This window comes from Megascapheus bottae, chromosome 7 (assembly GCF_031878675.1).
Source record: "Megascapheus bottae isolate mThoBot1 chromosome 7, mThoBot2.hap1, whole genome shotgun sequence".
NCBI lineage: Eukaryota > Metazoa > Chordata > Mammalia > Rodentia > Geomyidae > Megascapheus > Megascapheus bottae.
This window is the reverse complement of record NC_143515.1, coordinates 43,838,154-43,865,473: the sequence shown is the minus strand read 5'-3', so window position 1 is coordinate 43,865,473 and position 27,320 is coordinate 43,838,154. Positions and strand designations below refer to the sequence as shown.

The window sequence follows — 27,320 nt, the reverse complement described above, 5'->3', positions numbered from 1 at the left end:
CCATATGAAGATTGGATCAGAATGGGACTTTTCAACAAATCAGGGACACATAGTAAATGTAACAGAAGTCTTACCATCTCTATACCTTCTTTGGCAATGATTTCCAGCCTCCTTAAAGAGCAGGGGAAGTGGGGAGTAAAAGGAAGTAGGATAGCCATTTCTCAAATATTTTATGAAGTCTGTATTTTGCCTTGTTTCTCTTTAGAAAGTCTTAGTGAGATTAAAATATGACAATGTTAAGATGGTGGGAAGAAAGATACACCAGAGGTGGTAAAGGTGAGAAAGGCAGGTATTTTCCTCCACACAGAGGAAATAGTTTTTATTACATGCATCTACTGCACATGCCATGTCATAGAGGCATGTTCCCTCTGACCTCTAGTACCATCACTTCTTTCTCTGTTCCTTGTTCCCAAAGAGACGAAGAATAGATAAAACTTTCTTAGGGAGAAAAAAAGAATATTATTAATGGATTCGTTTTGTTATTGCTTGTTATTAATGTTATTAATTTGGAAGTTGACTTGAAGTAAATTAGATAGTAAATTTATGGCTCTGATGATAGCTATTTCTGTATACTATGCAAACAAAGCTAGTGGTAGTGACTACTATGAGCAAAATATATGCAATTACTAATAGGGATCTTTACTCTCAGTTGTTAATTATCACATAGCAAATCTTGGCGGATATTAAACAATCTATTGACAACAATAAAAGTTCAACAATGAGGTCACTGTGGGGACTGAAGCCTAAATACTTTTCCTTCATTCATCTGCTGTTCTTCCATAGACTCACCAATCATGTTGATCTGAGTGTTGATTCTTGCAGTGGCTATGGTCTTATGTGAATGATATGTCCCTGGGTACATTGGAATTGAAGTGATTATAGTCTCATAGTACAGAATTGTATATCTATTGCTGGTGCATAAAACATTACCATATGTTGTTATAGTATATTTTAATCCTATATATATATATCCAATTTTGAAATCAATAATAGTAATAGAATTTGAGAAAAGTATGGTCCCGCTTTTTATTGTATTCCTATGAGATTTTAAATAATATTTTTAATCCTGTTTTTCTAGTTGAAAATATGTTTTCTTTCCAGTATATGGGATTTTCTTATACCTCATTCCTTCCACAAAACCAGAGCTAACCCAAAATGTGCTCTTATGTAAAGGTGAAAGAATTGGAGCTGTCTCAGGGAATGAATGTTTCATTGATTTCCTTTCCTTTCTTCAATTGGTTGCCATTAATTTTGGAAGACCGGAGGAAGTGAATCATGGGCAGAGAGAACTCCAGTCCTCTCTGGGAAAGTATGTACAACTGGTTGTCCATCTTGAAACTGTAGGAAAGAGACTATATGCAAAGAGATCACCACAACCTTTCACATTCAAAGACAATTGACTGTTGGTCAAAATGCAAGAAATAAGAATCAGGGCAAGTCCAAAACTGACATAATTAATGTGACTCTAGACACTCCTAATCCTGCATGGAAATACCAATCAGCTAACAATGTATGCCTTTATGACAAAGAAAGGAGAACCGTCTATCTCTTTGGGGTGACCTAAATATCTAAGATGGCTAACTTATTGTTAGTGGACGGTGATGTCAAATTCCTCATTATCACCTACTTGGAAAGTCTACTGTCATGCTCACAGCACTTCTATAAGGCCAAAAGTTACAGTGAAGAAAGAGTAAAGACATCTCCTTGTTAGGAGATATCATGTGGTAAATAAATTGTTTTAGAGAATGATTTTTTTTTTTTTTTTTTACGAAAAGCGCTTCCAGTTCTGGTGCTTGGAAGTATTTGAGGATTCCTGCATCATGTAGAAATCATAGGCTGCAAGCAGTTTTCCTACTTTTTTGGCTTGTTCTTTTTCTTTAAATTCTTGACTCCTGATTGAACACACACATGTCAGTATTTGCTACACATTCATCAAATGCTGATGAGCAGTGTATCAATTAAGATTAAGTTCAGTTCCTAGTAATGGGGAAAGATAGGTTAACGTCTCAAGAACAGTACATGCTTCTTTTTCTTTTTTTTTTTTTTTTTGGCCCCTTTCTCTTTCTGGCCCCGCTCGCTCCGGCCCCGCTCGCTCTGGCCCCGCTCGCTCCGGCCCGGGTCGCTCCCGCACGCTCCTGGCTCCACTCGCTCCGGCCCTGGCTTGCTCTGGCCCCGCTCGCTCCGGCCCGGCCAGCTCTCGCTTGCTCCTGGCTCTGCTCGCTCTGGCCCCTTCTCGCTCTGGCCCCGCTCGCTCCGGCCTCGCTGGCTCTGGCTCGGCTCGCTCCCGCACGCTCCGGCCCCGCTCGCTCCGGCCCCGCTCGCTCCGGCCCCGCTCGCTCCGGCCCCGCTCGCTCCGGCCCCGCTCGCTCCGGCCCCTTCTCGCTCCGGCCCCTTCTCGCTCCGGCCTCGCTCGCTCCGGCCTCGCTCGCTCCGGCCTCGCTCGCTCCGGCCCCGCTCGCTCCGGCCACCACTCGGTTGGGCTCTGTTCACTTCAGCTCAGCTCGCTTCTTTCGCTCTCTGTCGCCATCGCAGTCTTGTCTCTGCCACTTTTCCGGTTTGGTTGTGTATGTGGGATACTGAGGAATCGAACCCGGGTCTTTGTGCATGCTAGGCAAGCACTTTAACTGCTAGGCCAAACTCCCGGGCCCGTACATGCTTCTTTTTTGTGATATGAGATTTAGGAAGAACAAACTCCCAAGCTGGTAGGGCAGCTTTGTACCTCCAGGATCCTTCTAGCTCACCATTGCAATCCCAATAGATTAGCATTTGCATTTTCCCACAAGTTCTTCTTTGGCATTAGTGCTACAGGCTTGCAAGGCAGAGAAAGAAGGAAGGAGAGAAAAGAAAATCCTCTCTCTCTCTCTCTCCTCTCTTCTTTCTCCCTCCCTTTCTTTCCCTCTTTTAGTTCTGGGGAAGTCTTGGTTGGAAATTACATTAAGATGGAGAAATGGGAGAACAGAATTGGGGCACTACTAGTATTCTCTTTCATACAAACACAGCAGAAGAAACAAAGTCTATTCCTTACATTCCCAAGGAGTACTTTGAAAGAACACTGTGGAAACACTAATTCTACATGGAGTCAGCTACTTGAAATGGAAAGTGCATTGTAGTTCTATGTGTTTTGTGATCATGTAAAATGACTGAAAGTCATCAATAGGGAAAAAGTCAAAAACAAAGAATAATAGAAGCTCTTTGGTGCAACTCAGCTAGTAACTTTTTTAATGTTCCTTTTCAGCAGTTCTACATTTGGCTATAGTAATTTGTGTTTCTATTGATGGTGTCTGTGATTATTTGAAATAATATCCACATTTTTCTTTGTTTCTTACCTGTAATGACTTGCTACCTATGTTCCTCTTTCTGAGAGAAACTCTCATATATTTTCAATGTCATATGATCCAGTCTCTTTTAGAAATTCACAAATTCATGGTTTTTGTTTGTTGTTGTCATTTTGGGGGCTTGAACTGAGGGCCCCTGAACTGGTTTTGCTGAAGGCTAATGCTCTCCCGCTTTGAACCACCGTGCCACTTTCAGTTTTCTATGATTAATTGGAAATAGTAACAGCTATATTCATAAGACAATATGTTAGAAATGAACTGCATAATTTGGGAGGGCAGTGGGGGAGGGAAAGTGGGAAAAAGCATGGGAAGGGGTAACAATGTTCAAGAAGTAATGTATCTTACCAGTATAACTGTAATTCATGTATATATCACCCTGGCAATAAAATAAAATTTTAGAAAAAAGAGTGCCATGGGCATGGCAGCTCATACCTATAATCCTATCTACTCATCCATTGGGATCCCAGGATGGAAGTTTGAAACCAGCCAAAGCAGCAAAGTCTGTGAGACTCTTATCTCAGTTAACCACCAGAAAACCAGAAGTGCTGCTGTGGCTCAAGTGGTAGAGTGTTAAACTTGAGAGAGAAAAAAAAGCTCAAAAAAAAGAATTCAAGAACATGCCCAGGCCATGAGTTCAAGCCCCATAACCCATAAAAACAAAGGAAGAAGAAACAAAAAGAAAGAAAAGGAGAGAAGAGAGAAGAAAAGAAATGTCTCATAGACTTCCTTGCCTGGGGCTAGCTTTGAACCTCAATCCTCTAATGTAAGCTGCCCAAGTACCTAAGTTCACAGGCCTAAGCCACCAGAGCTCTGTTACAAATTCTTGCTGTATATTAAATAAAAACCCCTTAGAAAGGGTTTTTATGCTTGTCCTTTATGAAGAGAAACAGGGGTTAAGTGGTTAGGACCACGGACAGCAGCATAAGCGTCTTCCTTATGACAACCCCAACACTCCTGAAGCATGACACAGAGCAGATTCCAGTGAGGAAATCTGGCAGATGAGAACTCTAAAGATGCAGCAAGAAGTGGTCTGCATGACTCTCCACTACTCCCACATCATCCACTCCCACCTTGCCAATGAGAGAAACTTCTCAACAATTTCTCAATTTCCAACAGCTCCCATCTCCACTTAGACCATAGAAAGTACAGGCCACTCAAGATACTTTCTCATAATTTGTTCAGACTACACTTCTTTAACATGTGGCTTACTATTAAACTTTGCTTTGAATTCAAGTGAATGAACAAGGCATACTTCAAAATAGTTGATACATTGCCAGGATTCATTAAGAGGAATTGCCTAGACTTTTGAGTCAGTGGGTCCTGATTGTTGTCACTCAACTCAAACTTGACTTGTTCCAGTGGTTCCCATTCCTTCCTTCCTCTTCACACGTATATTTTTAGGAAGTGATGCTGGAATACAAGTCTTTGTTCTATACATAATTAATTGAAATCCAAGAAAACTTGTGTAATAGGATCAGTCACATGGTTGATTGGTGGCAGATTTGAGCACGAATCCTTGTCTCTTGACCTCATATCTACCACCACTCTTGTCTCATTCTAACACATTGCTCTTTTAGAGATATGAACATTACTAAAATACAAGACGGCAGAAAAATCAGAAATTTTAGCTCTACTACCTTGCACACAGATTTCTGTAACACATCAAAGCTCTCCTTCAGTTACCTCTTACTCTTCCATCTTTATGTGAAAGAGTTCTTTATCCTTTCGTCTCCTTGTCTTGTTTTTATTCCTTTCTTTGTAGCACTAGAGTTTTAAACTCAAGGCTTTATGCTTGCTAGGCTGACATTTTTTTAACTCGAGCCACACCCCTATCTTTTTTTATTTTCCTTTTTAGTTCTTTTTGGGGGAAGGATCTTAGATTTTTGCTTGTAGCCAGACGTTGACCAAAATCCACCTATGTATGCTTCTGGCATAGGTAGAATTACAGGGTATTATAGGGTATACCACACCCATTTGAAAAAAGACTTTTAAGATTCACACGTTGTCAATTTTGAATGACTATACTATGTGCTTGGGCTTAGCAGCTGAATAGTGTTGAGCCATGAAATAAGACATCCGTGAGACCATGAATTATCTATCATTCAAATGTCCTGAACAGAGTCCAGTTTTTATGAGCCTCCCCTCCACTCCCAGGCTCTCTTGTTAGATGTGTGCCTTGTCTACTACTGAGTGGTCTTTAACAATATGTGACTGTGTTTGCTCACCTCAGCTCTAAAACTGATCTAATAGAGTCTTGTACATTTTCCAAGTTGGAAAATTTCCAAAGTGAGAACTGACAAGATTCTGGGATAGGCATGATTTCAAAAATAAAATTCAAGAGCATTCGAAACATAGCACAGTCACTTCACTGTTTCACTTCCTTTAAAAAAAAACTCACTGCTGTGCCCTGAGTATGTAGTTTGTTTTCTTATTTGAGCCTCATTTTTGTTGCTTTCCTCCTCTCTCGCCAAAGGCCAGATCTAACGATATCCACTAAGATGTAGGAAGAATGCTGAGTTGTCAGGCAGGAGTTTTACCTCACACCCGGGAGATATTAGTTTATAAGATCTACCTTGTTCAGATTTATTGCTTTAGCATATTTCATGCTAAAAATATTTTTCTACCATCTGCTAAGATTAGCACTCTAGTGGTATAATAAATTTACTCACCCTGTTTCTGTGATGTAGTTTGGAACCAACTTTATACTTTATTCAGCCTAATTGAAAAGAAGCTAAGATAAATGATGCACTTTGAATTTCTCTTTCAGATGCACCATTGTTCATTACTTCAACAGAGGATGAGCACATCTGATTGTAATTTTAGTGGTTCAGTAAAATAAAAGTTCCCATGGCAAACATTCAGCATTAGCTATTGTCACCATCCAATAGAGTCTGGTAAAAAAATATTTTTGTTGTGCCCTCAGATGAAATTCTGTTCTTCATTTAAATACAAAACTGATGGCCATCTTTTTGAAACTTGCTGTGAAAAGAAATAAATTTCAGTGGATATATAGGTTTTTATATTCACTTCTATCTGAGGCTCAAACCGAAGGCCAAATTCAGAATCAGATGTATTCTTGGCTTATTGGGAAATTTGAATTTTCTTCTCTTATTTAGTTTTCTACTTTGGTTTGGGTGGTTTTATCCATGTTGAAAGAGAAGTAAGAATATCCAAGTCATTTATTATGCATCAGAGTGGTAGAAATCCATCCCCTCGGCAGTTCCCTCCAGCTTTTAAAAATAGAAGATTTCAACATAATTTCATAAATGATTGAGTTGATTATAGTAGATGCAGGAGTAAAACACATTCCTCGAACAATCCGTCGACAGTTCAAAGAAATGAATATTAGGAAGTTCCAATGGGTTTTGAATGAGGAGAGCTAGTGGGAGAGAATAAGTGAATGGGAAAAGGGAGCATTGGACAAATATAGTCATAATACACAATGCACATTTGTAAAAATGGAAGTAGGAATTTGACTTGACTGACTGGAGGGGAGAATATATAGAGAAGAATGATGTAAGAGATAACTTTGGTTAGGATGTACTATACATACAAAAGGACATTTCAAACTGCACCCTGATTGAAGTAAGAAGATAAGAAGTAAAGGAAAAATAATTACTTTACATGTTTTATATATTTCTGGGACAGAATTAAACATTGAAATTCATTCAAAGTTTATAAAAAAAATAACCAAAATGTTTATCTGAGAAGCACGTATGGAAAGATACCAGTAATGTGACAGAAACTGAGGCTTTAAAAGTATTATCAGAAGGGGAGAAAGGTGAAAAGAGAGGGCATGGGTGGATAAATATTATCAAAGTGCATTACTTATATACATACAAATGGGTTTAAGTATGTACATATTTATTCATCTATGTGTGCATATCATTTTGCTATATAAAACCAGCATAATGAAGCTCACTGAATACAGCGTAGAAAACCAAAAGGAGGAAAGAGGGTTCAAGCAATCTAATAGTGGGCAGGCATCTGATATTAAAGTACATTGTGTGCATCTAAGTGTGTCCCAGTGAATACCCTTTGTACAATTATGAATGCTAATTTTATTTTTGTGACTTTATGTACTGCAACTTTTAATGCTCATAATATTAATATTGTTAAGTGATGCCAATCTTAAAAACTTTTGAAGAACTGTTTGCAAAACTGTGTGACATGGGACAACAAGTTCCATGTTGGAAAGCATGAGCTTGTTGGCTCAGACAACAGATTAATTGCTAAATGGGCAAAGTAGTTGATCTAAGATCACCCAACCTTTGTCAAAATACAAGATGACCCCCAAGTAAGAGAAGGAAAAGAATTTTCTAGCTGAACTCCGTCTGATTTGTGGACTCAAAGATTAATGGATAAACAAAATTACACTTATGGACTTACTACTTTAGATGTTCAAAAAATAATTCAACATATTCATTAAATTGCTTTCATTTGAACCTGCAAATTTGTTTTGCAGTAATGAATAGCTGGTAGAATAGGTAAACCTTCTTCAGGGCTACTAAACAATGCTAATAAAATTGTGATAGGGATAAAAATTATGGAGAGACTAAAATTTGGACAAGACCATATACATGACCAAGAGAAAATTAGAAATGTGCTAGAAGATCTGAATTTTAAAAAAGATGAGAAATAAACATTAATTTTGGTTACAATTTAAAGTATTGCTTTCCTCAGTTTCCTCAGCTGTGAAAGGGATATTAAAGGGCTTGCTTATTGAGGAAGAAATATTCCACATAAAGTGGACCTGGATAGGTAAAACGTTCAATGAATATAAACTGTTAACTTTGTAAATAAAATATTAGTGTATGAATAGCCAAGTCTCCTTACAGCCATGGTATCAGTGACCCCTAACCTCCAGACACCATGAACAGATGCTTAGATGTTGTTTCCAGGTTAATTTGCAGGTGATTGACATATCATGAACAGTTTTGGTGAACTGTGCACAGATTCGCTATTGGACGTTTTCCAAAATTCTCTATAGGAAAGTTGATTTTAAGTCAAGGTAAAACTGCTGCTAGGATATTGTTTATAAAGAAACGATTTACTACTCAAGTTTCCAATTTAAACTATTAGAGGAGAAATATAACAGATATTATAACAGGAAATGAAACCTAAACACTGTTATGAGTCCTCTTTTCTATGAACAGTAATCTTTCCCATCAGGTAAGACTTGTGAGACAATTGAAATATAACGTTAGGTTATTGGCAACAAATAAAGCCTAGACTCTTGAATTTTGTCTGCTTGCCATTGAAATTCTTGAGAGGAGGAAGTATCAGGATTATACACTTGAGGAGGGGTCTTTAATCATAGACATACTCAGTATGTCTTACATATTTCACAAGGAATGATATATTTAGTTGTGAGCAGATGTAATTTGTATATTGGAATATGACATTGAGTCATGGATATACAGCCTATTTATAAGGGTGGAAAAATGGTGCCATGATTTTCCGGCCAGAGCCTTGAGGCTCTATTGAAATGCCATAGTACTTGGTCAATTCCCCCTTCTTTCCTTCATCTGCCTTTTTTCTCTTTCTTCCTTTCTGCTTTTCTTCTTTCTTATAACCATAGCTGAAAGAGATGGAGGGGGGAGTGTATGTTTGTTATCATTTACTATAGCTGATCTGACTCAGCTGAAAAGACAAAAATATATTCTTTTTTCATATATTTTATTGTAATTAATAGAAGGGTTACATTATATTTGCCAGATAGAAGGTGTATTAATTCTCATACATTGATACCCTTTCTCATGTCTTGGTCCCCATTTCCCTCCCCCCCACCCCCACCCCTCATCTTGTTTTCCCCCCTTCCCTATCCAATTCCAAATAACCAAATACAAATCTTTCCTATTCCTCCTTCTCATTAGGCCTCCATTCTGGGAAGCCTTTGTAGTGGTACATTAGGGGACTAAATTCTGTCATTAGTAAAAGCAAAACCATGTGGTGGTCAAGAGTCTGGCCTTGGGGTCTGAAAAGGCTAGATTCCAATCCACACACAATATTGTCTAGAAGTCTGATATTTGGCTACTTAATTAATTTCTTTGATGCTTAGTCTCCATATGTGAAATAAGGTTAATAATTCCCACCTCCAAGAAATGATTAAATGATCTCTTGCATGCAACATGAATTGTATATAACTGGTGTTCAGAAAACAATGAGGATGTTATTCACCCCTTCATATAATAGAGCATGCTGGGAGAAGGCGTGAGATTTGATGCGACCATCCATTCTAGATATCTATTCATTCGCTATGACCACCTTGTATAACTAAGTGAGCAGCAAGAGAGTGAAAGGTCATGCCTGTGCATCAGACTCAAACTTGCAGCCACAGATTCAATCACCCTATCAAACTGATCACAGCCACAAGCTGCATCCATACCTTCCATTTATAACTGATTTAAAATGAAGAGCAGAAAACGTCATTTGGAGTACTCATGGCAGGCTATAGTTAGAAAAGATACGAGGGATGACTTATCAGAGTAGCTCACTTTTCAAACAGACCCGGTCCAATAGAGTAATCAGTAAGCTTGTGATGACAGCGTTGGGACTATGGAGAATTTGCACCAAAAAATGCTAGAAGTAAAAGATCTACCCCTCTGTAGAAGCCTTGGAATGGAAAATAAGTGTACAACATTGTATCATAGTTTGACATAATGCTATACTGGCTGGCTTTCTTACAGTAAGTAAAGATATTAGAAGTTATTTTTCCTTTTGTTGTGCACATGCCAGTCCTGAGAATTACACTCAGGGCTTTTTTGTTCAAGTCTAGTACTCAACCAATCTCAGCTTTTGGGTGGTTAAGTGGAGAGAAGGGTCTTTTATGGAGCTTTCTTCTTGGGTTGGTTTCGATCTGCAATCATCAGATCTCAGTCTTTTGAGTAGTTAGGATTACAGGTATGAGTCACAGGCTCCTGGCAGGCTTTTAAAGTCTTTTTAAATGTGGATGCTAGAAAATTTTAAATTGCTTATGTCTTTCCATATCCGGCTCACAGTATACTGTGATTGAACAGCATTATTTCAAACCTCACAAATGAGACACTGGGGTAGGAAGTGATTTGCTCAGGATGCCTCTACTCCATAAACAGAGCACACATGTTTTTTCCTAGGGTCTCTGGCTAACGGTGTCTCTCTCCATATGTGACCTTCTCCCACAGAGACATTTCTGCTTCTGGCTCTGTCGAATCAGGGTCCTGATGATGGCTGGCTTCCTGAAACCAACTGAGGTTTCCACAACCCCCTACTAGCTTCTCTTCTGTGACCGGCTAGGGGATATTTATTTATTTATTTTTACTCTACTGCCTCACTGCATTGGAGACTGTGCTGCTGTTATCCATTTCTTGTGCCGGTTACAGAAATTGGTATTGTATCTAAAACAATTGCTGTTATTAACAGGTTAAGCTGCTGGGATGTTAAAATAAAGGCTGCCCAGCTTTAGTGCATTTTGTTGTAATCATCTCCCAGATGCCTTGTCGGAAATCAATTCAGGTTCAAAACTGGCTGGAATTGGGAGGTCAAGGCTTTGGCAGACTAAATATTTTATCTTCTGCTCATGTCTGGAGCTTTTAAAGATGTAGGCTGGGGGCTCTTTTCTCATACCCCATCTGGACAAAGACGATTGGCTTTGCCATTTTGCCCAGGTTAGGACAAGGTTAAAATCAATTATAATCAATTATTAAGAGTCTTCTGTGGCCACATTACTTAAAAGGGGATTTTAAAAGTTTCTCAGATCAGAAACATGCATATCTTAGTTGCTGCTGGTGATGTTGTTATTCTAGAATGTCAAATATAGATGTTATCAGCATCAGGAGTGAATACACAGAATTTTTACCTCCTATTTCCTTGATGCCTGGGTTTCAGGACAATGAGGTGCCTAAAACAGGCTGAGATAATCATCATTTCTATACCAAGTTGAAAAATCTTGTTACCTTCTTCTATATGTTAGATAACTGAAGCTATTTATAATTTGGTCACATTGTCAAATTCTTTCCTAGGCATTTGTTGAGCTGTTCTCGTTAGTGCTTATATGATCGCTGGCAGGGTAAGTGCATATGAAACTGCTCAGTGGAAGGCAGGTGGAGAGAATCATAGAGCTCTGACTCCGTTGTCATTTTGAGACATTCTAGATACAGCCCTCCATTTTAAGATAAGAAAACGGAGGCCTGGAGAATTTTAATATTTTCCCCCTACTTCTTATAGTCTCCAAAGGAAGGATTGCATCTTCTACTTCCCTTAAATAAAAGGCATACAAACCTAGACATCCAAATGAACCTTTTGTGTTTCCTTTCATGCAACATTTTCCTACACCAATAATTTTCTTTCACAATCAGTTGAGAAGAAAAGCTATTCAGATAAAATGAGTATCATTCTGAACCATAGACTAAGACATGAACTTAATAAATAGAATATAATTTTTAAAGTTTCACCCAGACCTAGTAGCTGTGGGTTCAAAATGCTGCCAAGAAATATCCAGTTTAATTTATTGTCTGGGTAGTAGGAAAAATTCTTCCTCTTCCTCTTCTTCCTCCTCTTCATCTTCTTCCTCTTCCTTCTCTTCCTCCTCTTCTTCCTCTTCCTCCTCTTCTTCCTTTTCTTCTTCTTTCCTGTCCCAGGACTTGAACTCAGGGCCTGAACACTATCCTTGGACTTTCTCAAGGATAGAGCTCTACCACTTGAGTCACTGCACCACCTTCCGCTTTTTCCATGTGTGTGGTACCATGGAATCAAACCCAGGGCTTCGTGCAAGCTAGGTAAGCACTCTACTACTAGACCAAACTCCCATCCCCAAGAAATTCTTTACAGATATGTCCAGTACTGCCATTGAATGGAAAATATAAGGTACATGCTTTGTCTAGGACTGGCCCCTTGTTTGCCAATGCTGCAATACATTTTCCTGATAAGCTTTGTCATACAGTAAACTAGAAAAACTATATTCTTAATTTGAGTAAAAGGAACCCATGTAACCTCAGGAGTAATGCTTCTGAATATTAGCACTTACTAATCTCTCCATCAGCAAAATGAAGTCCTCTTTATAGCTACTGTGCCCTAATGCGTATTGATAACAGAACTGAGGTATGACATATGAGCAAGAGACACATTCTTAAAGAATGAATGAGTGGCAGAGAATTGGGAGGGGGCGGAGGTGTGTGTCAAATTTCAATCAATTGCATAATAGCATCATTGCTCATTGATCCCTATTGTGCTTAGGTGATGCTTTGGCTCCTTCACTGAAGCTCTCACCCCCAAAGGCTATGCTGTAGATGCTGTGAATTCCACGTACTGTACACATGCTTTGCTTTGATGTTGGGAAGACCTTTTCCTGTTGTTTACTGAGCTCCAATATTCAAACAGCTCAAACACTTAAAATATACTTACAAACCTAGTATGTAATTTCCTAGCTGAGAAGCGTAGCCAGAGTTGTTCTGTAGCTGCTAGTGTGTTGATATGATGCCAGGAGAAAACTCTCTTCTGTCTTTTTTAAAGGTATTCAATGATGTCCTGTCCTTTATTTCACTTGCCTGGGTAGAGTTGCTTGTTAATTGGTTTTGCATCTGATAAGAACAACACTGAGCATTTGCAGTATGTTTGTTGTCTGTTGCCAAGTACCAGCTCTTAATCACCACCGGGCCTGCCATTCTTGCATTTAGCATCATCATCTCTCCCTTCTATTTGGATCCACTGGCTTAGCACCAGACATAGAAGCATACAAAAAAAATAAAGAAAAATTAATAACCCTGTTTAGTGTCCTCAGAGCAGAAAGTATTTTGGAAAACTGAGTACCCTGGAGGCCCTATATTTCCTTTACCTTGGTGAAAGGAACACCCTATGCTTTAAATAATGATTCATGTGGTATGTACCATATTCTGAGAGCAAATGTAGAGATGAAAGCTTCTATTTATTCTGTACAGTGAAATGAGAAATCTGGAAACAGCATCTGCTTCTCATTTAAATGTATTTTTTTCTAATTATTTAGATGTATAGAGGCATCCAGCCAGGTTTCAATCAACAACAAAGGTCTTGTGCTATCTAAACAAAACCTCATTCCTGAAGCCACTGGTCATAATGTTAAAATGTCTTAAAGACCTCAATATGTTGTTTTTTTTTTTTTAAAAAAAAAAAACAACACACACAAATGAGTTGTGAAGTCTCCATCAGAAGCACAAGGAGTATTTTTGTTTTCCAATCAAGTTTAAAAGTTCAGAGAAATATTACAAGAACTATATTTCCTAAAAAGAGCAGACAATTAACTTTGGTTCCGTGTCCCCATGCCTTCTGAAAAATTGGCCCTGGAATTATGACTTCTGCCCATTGCTTTTCAGACAGAAGAATGGAGTTTCTTTGGTAGTTTGGATGATGATTTTATTATCTGGATCGGTTGTTACAAACTCATGAAAGAATGAAATGGCTTTAGTATCAGCCTCCCCAATCCCATGACTCACAAAAGAGCAGTCAAAAATAAAGAAATTTGACTTTTTTTTGAGAGGGAGGAGAGACTCTGAAGCTATTTATAACTATTCACTAATCAGTAGATGAACCTTAATTTAGGGGAACAAGGAAACTGGCATCTTGAATTCAGTAAATCTTCTCAACAAGTTGATATGGGACCCTGGCCTCTGTTGTACAGTACATCTTCTGGGTACATCAGCTCTACATAGAAGGATACATAGCTAACAGGAAGATATAGGAGATATGAATGTATGTATGTATGTATATATGGATGGATGGATGTACACATATGGCTGAGAGCTAGAATATTTGATTGCAAGAAGAGAAAAACAAAGGAAAGCCTAAATGAAGACAAAGAGTCCTGGTCCTGAATGGTGATTGGAGGCCATGTTAGAAAATGAAACTGTCAATTGACCCCTTCTCTCTGTAGAGAGAGGGCATCTTGCTGCCCTAATTCTTCCATCTTCTTAGATAGTACACTGCCCAGTTCTGACTCATTTTTCCACCTTGCTTTACTAGCTCTCTAACCTACTGTATCTGTGACCCCCCTTTGGATATATAATAATTGAATTTAGGCCAAGAGTGTATATTTTAATATTTTTATGATTTATAACCTGCTTCATTTCAAAACTTATTTGAGGCAGGGAGAGTAAATGGCAGTGGGAGTTACATGGATATTTTTACTCCACATTTGGCCCATATTCTTTTACCATGCGCATATCTCCCTAATTCTGAACAAAGATCAGACTTTGATGGCCTTTTTGTGTCCAGTGTAGAATTTAGAGAACTGAAGAAAATAGAAAATAATAGTTACAAAAATCGTGGGATGGGCCAGGAGTTTGACCTAGTGGTAGAGTGCTTGCCTAACATGCATGAAGACCCAGGTACCACATACATCGGAAAAAAGCTGGAAGTAGTGGTATAGTTCAAGTGGCAGATCAGTGGCCTTGAGAAAAAAAGACCAAGGACAGTGCTCAGGCCTTGAGCACTGGCAGTTCAAGCCCCAGGACTGGCAGAAAAAAAATCATGGGACACCTAAAAATAATTTAAGTGTTTATGTCTGCTTTTGGTTATATCTCTACTTACTGTATTGTTTTGTAATTAAAAGTGTTTGGGTCCTAGAGGAAGAAGAGAGAAAGATTTTTAAGTACTTTCTAGAGTACTGTATGACTTTGCACAAATCACTGACCATTCTGTGTTCCAGAGTCTGTGTTTAAACGGGACTAATAAATCAACATCTTTATAACATACATATAAGAACTTTGTAAACAGTAAGTCACTATGTGTTATGCAGTCAGTGTGGGGAATGCTTTATTTCCTTCAATCTCAGCTTTATATAGTAAGAGACCAGGCCCCAGCTCTCTGAGATGCTCTATGAAAAGTGCCTCATTGTGTTTGGGTTTTATTTATTGAATGCATTTGAATGAGCGATCATTCCAAGAGCAGAGAGTCATTCAATTTGATTTCACAATGAGGTGATGGGTGAGGCTGGAAACTACATTTTGAAATGCATTATCTAGAACACAGGAAACAAAACCACTTTTTAAAAGTGACTCATCTCTAATATCTCATAACACTTTTGAAATACTTCATTCATTCATTTTTTAGCATTCTCTTAATTGAGAATGTCATCAACTGCTTTGCAGAGAAAAGCAATCGTGACCTGGGAAATTAAGTGGAGTAATTTACAAATAGGCTTTTTGTCTACCTAGAGGTTTTAGTTTATTCGGGATTTGCCTTTGTGTTACCTTAGCAACACATCCTCCTTCCCCCATCTCATTGGCCATATTTTGGGTATCCTAATACATGCTGAAAATGCAAGTGTTTTCCATTCATAGTCTTTACTACAAAGTATTTTTGATTTCTATATTCTCAAACACAAACACAAACACCATCACTTTCATCCTTCAAGATTCTTCATCTTTTCTTCTTTTCTCTACTGTTTATTCCACTTTCTTCCCATGTGGGACATACATATAAATATATGGTGAATGACTCTCTATTAATCACAGTCTTGACTGAGTTTTTAGTTTCTTTTATACCTTATATTCTCTTCAATTCAACACAATAAAGAGTACAATATATTAATCTCCTTTTATTTAAAGAAATACTTGCCCCTTCTTCTTACCCGAACTGTATTCCAAGCTTTATAAAGAACATTGAACTTTATGGCAGATAAGCTAAAATGATACCCTCATTTTGCTAGTTTGAGTATTTGGGGCACCTAAAAATATGATATTAAGTACTTCTAGAGTTGTTGAAGAGGATAAATGAGACATTGTATATAAATTCTCCCCCAAAAGAAAAATGAACTGGTACCTTTTTATTGCCATTAGTGTTTGTCAACATGTAATGTAGGAATTTCAACATCTGACAGTCTTTCCCTGTCTCCGAGCCTATGATTGTACAGTGTATCTCCATTCATAAAAGGAGGATAGAAAAGGCTGAGCCAAACCCTGTTAACAAAACAGTCCCCTGAAGGGCTATAATATTGCTCAGTGGTAATATCATCCCTATGCATTTTATCTTGTACATGAAATCTGGACTAATTATCATTTTCTCCTACAGTACATTTTAGACCATTGTATTTCTGTGTCCCTGCCTAGTTCATTAAGCAGGGTTTTACAGCTCCTCCAGTAACAGGATTGCTATTGACACTTTCATTAGACCCATAATTCAAATGCTTGTCTGCCTTCCAAATGGAAGTCTCTGAGTCCAGAACCACAATCTGGCCACCGACCGTATGTTGGCTTTTAGAACTGTCATAAACTCATCATCACATTCAAGTTCTTGAAGGGTCAAAATCTGCTTTCTTGGTGAACTGTCTTCATCCAACAAACAGTCAACGTGTTCTCCAAGAATTGTCAGCCAAGTTTCCTCTGATGCTCACTGAAAACTCTTTCAGACAGATCTCAGTATAGCGTGACTATACCAAGAATCATCATTGTCCAGGTTTAAATATTAATTTTCTGCTTCATTCATGGTTATATTATTTTCACCGAGTAAGACCAACATACCAAATATCAATGGCAAATGAGGTTTTAAAGAGGAATAAATTGATCTTTTCCTCAAAATAATTTCAACTCTAAAAGGCATGTATATAATTTGCTGTACAATTAAATATTTGTGAAACATATCACTACTAGGTTGCCAACAATGATTATAGATTTCTGGGTTCTAATTAATAGTTTTTAATACTAGTTTCCAACCAGTGATTCAAATAGAAATAGCCTCAGTTGGGGTCTTTGGAGTATATTTTTGTAGCAATACATTTCTCTGAATATGTGTATGTGAATGATGTGTCTATATATGCATATATTTATATAAATTCAGAACATTAGCATACATAGATATATGTGTTTATATGCATACATATACATGCATATGTATATGTGTACATATAATTTATTACAGGCTAGAACTCTAGGAGAAGATTAGTACCCAAGGAACAATCTTGAAGGGAAAGAGAGGCTACATGAACACAGCAAATTCTTTAGTGTTTATGCAAGTGTTTATGTTTAGTAGTATTTATGTTTTTTCTCTAACAAGGTTCAAAGGAGAGATCAATGCAAATATCTAATTTAATTGACAGTAAGCTTTTTTAGGAGTACCTACTGGACACAAAGAATTGCTGCTTTTAGTTTTCTCAGAAGGAAATATCTTAGTCTTACTGCAAGAGCAATAAATATTAGCATACCATGTAGTGTCAATGAGTTCTTGAGTTTTACCCTTTGCACAAGGCTTTTAGCTATTTAATTGAACATACAAACTGTAGACCATATATTTCAATATCCAGTTAATTATGCTTGATTTAAAAGGCTGTTGATTGAGTGCTTTACTTTCGGCCCAATCGCATTACAGAGAAAGCAAAATGGGTGTGGGTTAGTTTCTCCTTCAATGCTATCTATGCCTTTAAGGAGAAAAGAACAATAGGAAGACACAGAAAGGACAGTAGCACAGTCCTCTAGTTGCTCAGTCCATTTTGTGTATCCTAATCTCTTCTGACCACACACCTTGCACTGTCTACCTCATTTGAGGTCTTCCAACCAAACAAATAGTTAGCTTCCTGAATCATAAAGGTTGTCTTTTGCAGTGGACTGAGGTCATTAGCAGAGGAAGGGTGTAAGGCTGGACTTTCTTGCTGATTGGGGTAATACGGCTTCATTTCATAGTAATATCACTGTGCTGTTGGGAAATGACTTCACTATTTTTCCCCAGTGCATTTCATTCTATTGCCTATGCCTTCATAAACATGTCCAATTGTGTGATGGAGGTCAACGACAGTGTAGGGTTTAGAAATCGTTGCTTGGAAATCACACTCACTTAAATACCTGAATCTGTCCATCAGCCAGGCCATCACTTATTCCAAGCCTGTGCAGCAGAGTGATTTGCAATCTCCTTGCTCTTCGTTTCAAGTAGCATCACTCACTGGAAGGCAGATATTCAGGCCTCTTCAGAAACCTCCAGGGTGAAGGACAAGCAAGAAGAATCTTATCAAATCTTTTTTACAACCATGGCCAGCTGCTTCTTCTCCTCTGCATCTAACACATACATCTATTTTTGTTTGGGGGGGTTATTTCATTTTAAAAATCACACATCTCTCAAAGTGACAAATAATGTGGATCTTGCCCCATACTTTCATGGTCCAGACGGTTCTTTTGTGGTTCTGTACATTTAATTGATCACTATCCAGACAGAAAGCTCAGCAACAATGTCTGGGTCTATAGGAAAGGACGCAATGTGGATTGGTCTGGATTCCTCCCGTGAGTTATCTTCACTCATCTCCTATAAACTCAAGTGACCTAACTATGTCATGTTTTTGTCTTTTTCACTCACAGGAAGCTGGGCTTCTTACAGGAGCTATAAACCAATTACAAATATGAAACAGATTTCAGGACCGAACTTGAACAACAAGCTCCTCAGAGGCATTGAAAATGACTTCACCAAAGAATATTATCACCAAAGGATGAGGTAAATTTTAAATAAATACATCTTTGTTTTTCTGGTAAATATGTAGAAAATATTCTTCAAGGCTAAAGGTAACCCTCCTTTTCAGGTAAAAGTCAGGGGATGGAGGACTTTCCTAAAACGTCTCAAATGATGCAAGCTCCTTTGTTTCTAGGACTATTTGCCTATTAAGGATAGAAATAGGTTCCCTAGAAATTAGGTTCCCTCCAACAATATAAATTGAGAGGAACAGGTTTGCTTAGTAAAGGAATTGTTATCTACCAAAACATGGGATTATTTGGCAAATTCTTATGCTTCAGAAATTTTGATGTGCTATCTTGAAAACTTGTCCTCAGACTGACATGAGACCAAGTAAGGAAAATAAAACTTTTAAACTATTTATATTTCTATCAGAGGCCAAAAAAGATATGACACTTTATTTTGCCAGCATAAAAAGGGGAAAATATACATATACACATAGTCACATATATCCACACACATGAATACATCATGAGTGGTCTTTATCACGTCTATCTTCTGGCCTAAGAGACCATTTTCTTGTGTTCTCTGTTCTATCCTATCAGATTTATTTCCTGGGCTTTTGTAAAACAAAACTGAATAGGGAAAGGACAGAACAAAAGCTATTCTGATGAGGAAAGCAGTAAACTCAGAATAAAGCTATCTGTCCAACCTTCAATCATTTATCTAAGATAATGATGTATATTAGATAGAAACACAGGACTAGGGGAGTCACCAATTTTGAGCAGATTATTAAACATTGTTTAATAGTCATTTTTTGTATCTATAAAGTCAGGACATTAGAACAATCTACTTCTTGGGGCTTTTAATGAGATAATATATGCTAGGATTCATAATAATGAGTTGAATAAATATTAGCCACAATTGCTGTGATGATGATGATTATTATTGGTGTTAGTTACATTGTTAATCTCTGTCCTTTAGTTTCCTTGTCTTTGAAATTTAAGGATAAGAAGTTCGTTTCTGCTTCTTTCTGACTCTAAAAATAATTTTTATAATTCCTGTGTTTAGGAAAAACCTCCCACAAGAAATGGGCAGCAGGCCATGAGACAACTCTTTGTCACCTCAAGACTTACAAAATACTCAAGTTATTTTTAAAAAGTCATTCTCTGGAGAAAGCCCAAGATTTCATTTAATGTGTACTTTGCCAAGTTCAGTCTCTCACTATGTTCTGCTTATACACTGAATAAGGAAAGGAGTTACATGTCTCTTCTTTCCACTGGAAGCTAAACTCAACTTGAACTACTTACTCCTTACCCTGTAGATATGAGGCATTTCTTAGGAAGTTCCGCTATTTTGTAAGAATGTCACCTTTAGAACAAACTCTCTCTCTCTCTCTCTCTCTCTCTCTCTCTCTCTCTCTCTCTCTCTCTCTCTCTCTCTCTCTCTCTCTCTCTCTTTATCCCAACTCCTCCTCCTTCATTTAAAAATGCTCAAACAAGTTTTTCTGTGATATGAAGCAGAACATCCCTTTCAAAAATTTTGGAGCTCTTTCTTCTCTTTGCTTGATTTGCATGGTGGTGCCTCAGCCACAGGAATGTAACACTCACAGACTCAGGGATTGGCCCTAGGATACATAACAGTCCTTAAATAGATAAAATCTAAAAAAAAGAAAGAAGAAAGGAAGGAAAGAAAGAAAGAAAGAAAGAAAGAAAGAAAGAAAGAAAGAAAGAAAGAAAGAAAGAAAGGAAAGATCAACATTGTTCTGAAAGGAAGGTAGTTAAAATTCAGAAAGAGAGATTCTTTAATTAACTTAATAAAATTACTAATGGAAGCATTTTAACTGCTAAATTTAATTTACTTGTCAAGATATCAGGCTACAAAGAGGAGGGAAGAGTAGGAACTCTGCTTTCCATTATGATGTACTCTATTATAGAATAAATTTGCTTAAAATGAAATATATCACCAAAGCCATCAATGACATCTTAATTTGGAACAGCCAGTTGAAAAAGTAATTAGACTATGAAGCAATCAGTTCTAGTAAATCAGTGTTTCCCTTTGCATAAACATACTTTTTTTCTGTTTATATACAGGGAAGGCTAGACTTTCAGGTAGTAGGCAGGCAGAGATGCTGATTCTTTTGGCTGTTGGTGTTTCTACTTTACATTACCAAGCTGTCAAAACAAAATGTTTTATGATGGGATTAAAAAATGTATAAGCCTCTGATTTGATAGTGTGTTTATATTTATATGTTGAACTGAAGGGAGTTTGCTTATCATAGGGGTTTAAAAGATTTACATTTGTCTGCTTCTTACTTCCAAAATGCTCTCCAGATCCATGGGCAGCCCTGACACCTTACTTCAATGAATGAAGCTCAGTCAAAAAATAATCAAACACAAGACCCCCGCTTCTCCCTGCAGGCTTTCTCCTAACTCAGAAATAAATGTGGAGAATGTGTTTGCTAATGAGACATAGTTTGAAAGGGAGGTGGGAGTAGTTAAAATTACCCTTTTGTTTAGAATCTGAAAATTCACCCAGAATGATTTCTTAAACAATAACTGACCTGCCTAGAAGTATGTTTGTTAGTTTCTACTTATGAAAAGCTCTCTGATGAGAGAGATGGCTGAAATGGAAACTAATTTATATTTACTTTGATTAGGAAAAGTCAACACCAGTAGAGAGAAATCAGAAATTCAAGTATCAGCTTACTTTACATTAAGCACTGCTTCTGGATTTGTCTTTTCTGATTGTCCTCAGTATCCTAAGCAAGGTAGGGTTTCTGTCCCCACACTACAGGTGTGATAATAGAGGTCCAGAGAGGTTAAGTGATTTGTGGGGACATTGGAAATCCTTAATAGGTGATCAGGGGCTAGGAAGAGTGCTTCTGAGCTCCTGGTATTCTTTCTACAACATCTGTTTCTATGGATGGAATTCCATCTGCTATCTGCTGACTGGAAAGAGGTGTGAGGAAAATAACTTGGAGGAGATATCACTCACCCAGCAAACTATTTATGAAGGACTTCATTCAGATATTAGGAGAGTCACCATTGTCACCAGCCCTGAAAAATCAAAGGCAGTGATAAATTATGCTAAAAAGAACATTGGTTCAGAAGGTAGAAACTAGCTAGCAATGATATGCTTGAGTTAATGTATATTGTGCTCTAATGGGAGAGAAAGGCATGGGAGAGGAAAATAAAGGATAATTTTATAGGAAATGAAAAGAAGATACAACTTGGTATTAAAGAAGAAATGCGAGGAAGCTTCAGAAACACAGTTCTGGGATCTTGTCAGTATGCAAATCACTTAACAATATGCAAATGACCTCACTCTAATAGAGTAAATCATTTCCCATTCTCTCCACTGCCTACTTAGAAATCTGATCATTGATAACAACACTACAAGGTACTATTTCTCATTAAAAACCACATTGGTTGGAAATAAAATACAGGTGACATAATGGAAGTATGTGTTAAAATTCATATAATTGTGGATAGGAGTGAAGTAGTTTACGATAGTATAATTAAGCTCAAAAGTCTCCATTGCACTAAGAAAACTGGACAGCACACAGGAGCTTTAGGGCTCTCTGTCTCTAAGCGACTAGAAAAGATGTGGCTTGTCATCTCCAATGGCTGTTCAAGATCCATGTATAACAGGAGAATTGCCCTGAGAGTAAAAAAGTCAGGAACTGTATAAAAATAGAAAGCAGGACTTAAACTTAGCAAAGAGAGGATAAGGACTGGGAAAGTGGGAAATGAGATATTGCTAGTAAAAGAAGCTAAATGGAGTGAGAGTCTTTTGTAAATGTGTCCAGGAAAAAAGTGATCCTCAAGAGAAAAAAGACCAGTGAATAAATGAAAAGAGGAGGGCGTGAAATTAATGATGGCTGAGATATTGACCTGCTGCTTTAAGTCAGTTTTTAAGAGAAAAATGACAAGAAAATTTGGACAGCTGGAAGGCAATAATGACTTTAAAAAATAGGTATCGACAAAGAGAAGGAGGGAAATTTAGAAAAAAATTAAACATAGTGACATGTGCTGATTGTAAGCTTCAGATAATATGCTTCCTAGGGAATTAGATTCCTTGCCTACTAACTTTGCAATATGGATACAAGATGTCAGAAATTCCTCTAAACAAATTTATTTCTGGGAAAGTAAGCACAGGAAAGGCTAACTATTATATAAATTGTGGATGTGTTTGTTTCTGCTATGTGGTAATTGCAACTTTTAGAAAATGGGGAAAATCTTAATTCAATGAGAAAGGAAGGAAACAGCTACGCTACACAACTAGTCTGCCTTTGGAGAACTTTAAAAATACAAGATAGCTGGGAAAACTCTAGAACAATGATTCGATCTTACTTACTTATAATGTGAACATAAAATATCAATGAAAACGGATCCACAAAAGTGGAAAGTTCAGAGTATACTCGACAGAAATGATCTGAAAGAGGATTTCAGATCCTAATAAAATTCCTAGTAAACTCCTAAAATTCTAGTTTGTTAATGGAATATCACTAGTTTACTAAGAGATAATCCTTTAGGGCAGATGTTTCCTGTTTTTTTCCTCTCATGGGTTCATTTGTTGTGACTGGATGATGTGTTTGTGTGAGATAAAGAATCAGGTACAAGTGTTGGGATTTTGGTGTTGAGAATGGACCTTTGGAAGCTACTTCTTGAGGGCAGACAATGTTTAAGAACTTTTGCCTTTGACATTTTCTTTGGCCTGGCTCCCTAAGAGGCTTAATTGACAGACTGGAGTCAGTGATTGATTCCCTGTCTACATTTTGGTTCTCTTATTTTCAATGTTTCGGTATTTTCACATGTTCCCCTCCAATGACCAAAACAGCTGAGATTTGTGGTATATACCTGTACTGACATATTTAGACATATATGTTGTAATATTACCATAGCATTGCTTGTCCTTAAGCAATTTACCATCAGTCCTAAGTCACCCGAACACCAACAGGTTGGAGTTTAGCAGGGAAAGAGAAGACTAAGCTGAGGTTGTAGGCAAAGACAGCTAGCTGCCTTTGTCCTAAGGAATATGTGGATTTTATTTATTTAGAGCAAAATGAGGAGAACATTTCAGAAGTCTAGAGCACTGAGTTCAAAAATCTAAAAACCAGGATTCTCTGTCTACCTAAGGGTCATGAAACTACTCTTTCCTGAGGGAGCAGATTGTTAGAACATAGGAATGTACAATCATATATGGAAGATCTGAAGACTTGGGCATAAATCAGGGTTCTGACTTTGGGTAAGCTGCTTTGCCTCTCCAGTGATCTTAGTATCCTCTTACCTTTTTATTCCCCTCTTACATGGGACGCCTACATGATGCTGGCAGATAAGAGAAGCTTGTGGATTGAAGGCACCCTTTGATGGATAAACAGCTACCGCCTCTCTACCAGCTTCTGCCTGGCTTTCCCAGGCCTCTGTTCCCAAACAATTACTTTGTGCCCATGGTCCACCTTAATGGATCAATTTCCTCCATTAGCTTGTGTCTAACATTCCTCTTGTCCTTTTTTTTTTAAAAAAAGCTTTTTATTTATTTATTTATTTATTTTGCTAATACTGGAGCTTGAAGTCAGGGCCTGGGCACTATCCTTGGACACATTTTGCTCAAGGCTAGCACTCTATCACTTGAGCCACAGCACCATGTCCAGCTCTTTCCTGTGTATGTGGTACCAAGGAATCAATCCCAGGCTTTGTGCATGCTAGGTGAGCACTCTACCACTAGGCTACGCTCCTGACCCTAAAAAAGCTTTTTTGTTTTCATATATTTTTTATTGTAATTAATAGAAGGGTTAAATTATATTCGCCAGATAGAAGGTGCCTTAATTCACGTACATTGATACCCTTTCTCACGTCTTGGTCCCTATTTCCCTCCCCCCTAACCCCCACCCCTCATGTTGTTTTCCCCCTTCCCTATCCAATTTCAAATAACCAAATACAAATATATCCAATATATCAGATAACAAAGTAAGATACTGTAACAATATGAGATAATCAAGAGATAGCAAGACGAGAGATAACATAGTACGTTAAGGACAACAATCACTCATTATTTTAGCATCATACTATATGACCTTATGTATCTAGATTTTGTTCTATTGCAAATCTCTGCTAGGAGAGACCAAGGTTTCTACTGATTATGACAAATGAGGGAAACCATTGAGCCTATCTTCCTTTGAGTCTGGCTTACTTCACGTAATATTTCTAAGTATTTCCATTTCCTAACAAATGGGGCAATGTCATTCTTTCTGACAGCAGCATAGAATTCCATTGTGTACAAATACCACATCTTGTTGATCCACTCATCAACTGAGGGACATCTGGGTTGGTTCCATATCTTTGCTATGGTAAATAGCGCTGCAATGAACATCGTTGTGCTAGTGGATTTAGTCTGACTTGTTTCTGGACAATTGGGTAAATGCCTAGTAGTGGAATTGCTGGGTCATAGGGGAGCTCTATAGGACCCAGATATTAAGCCACAGACCTATGGCCACCTAGTCTTTGACAAGGGAGCCAAAAAAATAGAATGGAAGAAAGACAGCCTCTTCAACAAGTGGTGTTGGCAGAACTGGTTAAGCACCTGCAGAAAACTAAAGTTGGATCCTTCTTTGTCACCCTGCACTAGAATTAACTTCAAATGGATCAAAGACCTCGAGGTAAAAGCCGACACACTGAAAACTTTACAGGAAGGAATAGGAGATACACTAGGCCTCCTTGGCACAGGTCGAAACTTTCTTAATAAGGACCAAGAATCACAACAAATCAGAGAAAGGCTGGATAAGTGGGACTGCATTAAACTGCAGAGCTTTTGTATGGCAAAGGACATAGCTAGTAAATTAATTAGGAAGCCTACAGAATGGGAGAAGATCTTCACCAACCACACAACAGATAAAGGCCTCATATCTAAAATATATCAACAGTTCAAAAAATTGAATCACCCCAAAACTAATCTCCAAAGAAACAACCATCCCATTAAAAGATGGGCCAAAGACTTAAAGAGAGTCTTCTCTGAAGAAGAAACAAAAATGGCCTATAGACACATGAAGAAATGCTCAACATCTCTCGTCATAAAAGAAATGCAAATCAAAATAACTCTAAGATACCACCTCCAGTTAGAATGGCCAGGATCAAGAAAACTAGTAACAACAGATGCTGGAGGGGATGTGGCCAGGAGGGATCACTACTACACTGCTGGTGGGAGTGCAAACTTGTTCAACCACTAAAAAAGCTTTTTAAAGGTTGTATACTAACTTGATATTTGATAACAATGGACCCAGATACAGGGGTTTAGTGACTGGATTGTGACTGTGCTATGATGCTGAAACAAAAGCATTCATTCCAATGCAGGAAGTACAGAGACTCTTTCTGAACACAGTACTGACAGATTGTAAGGTATATGGATATGTCTTTTACATAAATTAGATATCAGGTCCCATAAAACCTGTCCATTCTCTGTTCATTGATGAGTAGCTGGTGAGTATAATGAAAGGAAGGAATAAGGGATAAGAAATGAAGAATAAAAGAAGAAAGAAGAGCTGGGTGCTGATGTCTCATGTTGTAATCCAAGCTATTCAGGAGACTGAGATCTGAGGATCGAGGATCAAAGCCAGCCTGGGGATGAAAGTCTGTGAGACTCTTATCTACAATTAATCACCAGAGAACTGGAAGTGGTGCTGTGGCTCAACGTGGTAGAGCACTAGCCTTGAGCTGAAGAGCTCAGGAAAAGTACCTAGGTCCAGTGTTCAAGCCCCACAACCAACAAAAAAGACAAGGAAGAAGAGGAAAAGGAAGGAGGAGGAGGTAATGGAGGGAGGAGGAGGAAGGGGAAGGAGGAGAAGGGAAAAACAAAGAAAAAGAAAATATTACCCAAAGTACATAAATATGACAACCAGCCAATGTTATACTCAGGTGCTAGTGACTTATGCCTATAAATCCTATGTACTTAGGGGCCTGAGATATAAGGATTGTGATTCAAAGCCGGCTTGGGCAGATAAGTCCATGGAATTCTAATGTGCAATTAAACACACACACACACACACACACACACACACACACACACACACACACACACACAGAGCTAGAAGTATGGCTCAAGTGGAAGACTGCCAGCCTTGAATGAAAAAGCTAAGGCACACTGCACAAGTACTGAGTTCAAGCTCCAGTACTGGTACCAAAACCCAAAACAAAACCAAGTGGTAAAAGTAGAAACTAAACAAACCTGAATCCAAAAAGAAGAAAGTAATAAAGATTTTTAAAAGAGTGAAAGAGAGAAATTTAAGCTTGGCACAAGTAATTAATCAATTTGTAGGTATTAGGAAAATGTATTTTATTTTTAATTTTTTATATACTAATATATGTTATATAAATATATGTATATATACCCTTTGTCTTATATAGTAATACATTACTTATTTTGCTTTATTAATTGATAAAGATTTTGTCATTTAATAATGGGAATCACAAAATTAAAATGGAAAACTGGGTTTTCGAATACATACAGAATGATGAAAAAAGGTGTGCAATTATGTTTCGATAAGATTGAAAACCTCAGTGAAATGAAAATATTTTGAAAATGTTTGTATTTGAAAATATGATTAAGGAT

At 37.8% G+C, this 27,320-nt stretch overlaps 2 long non-coding RNA genes across 3 annotated transcripts in view; both read left to right on the top strand.

Moving 5' to 3' along the window:
- LOC150060713 (uncharacterized) overlaps positions 1-18,696 on the top strand; it is a 44,917-nt gene extending 26,221 nt beyond the window's left edge. For both annotated transcript variants that reach the window (XR_016536146.1, XR_016536145.1), the window contains exon 3: positions 18,626-18,696. This is a non-coding gene — a long non-coding RNA (uncharacterized LOC150060713). The remainder of the gene's footprint in view (positions 1-18,625) is intronic.
- Positions 18,697-18,704: 8 nt separating this feature from the next.
- The window catches only part of LOC150060712 (uncharacterized), a 140,163-nt gene continuing 131,547 nt past the window's right edge, over positions 18,705-27,320 (top strand). Inside the window, exon 1 of the long non-coding RNA XR_016536147.1 lies at positions 18,705-18,758. This is a non-coding gene — a long non-coding RNA (uncharacterized LOC150060712). The remainder of the gene's footprint in view (positions 18,759-27,320) is intronic.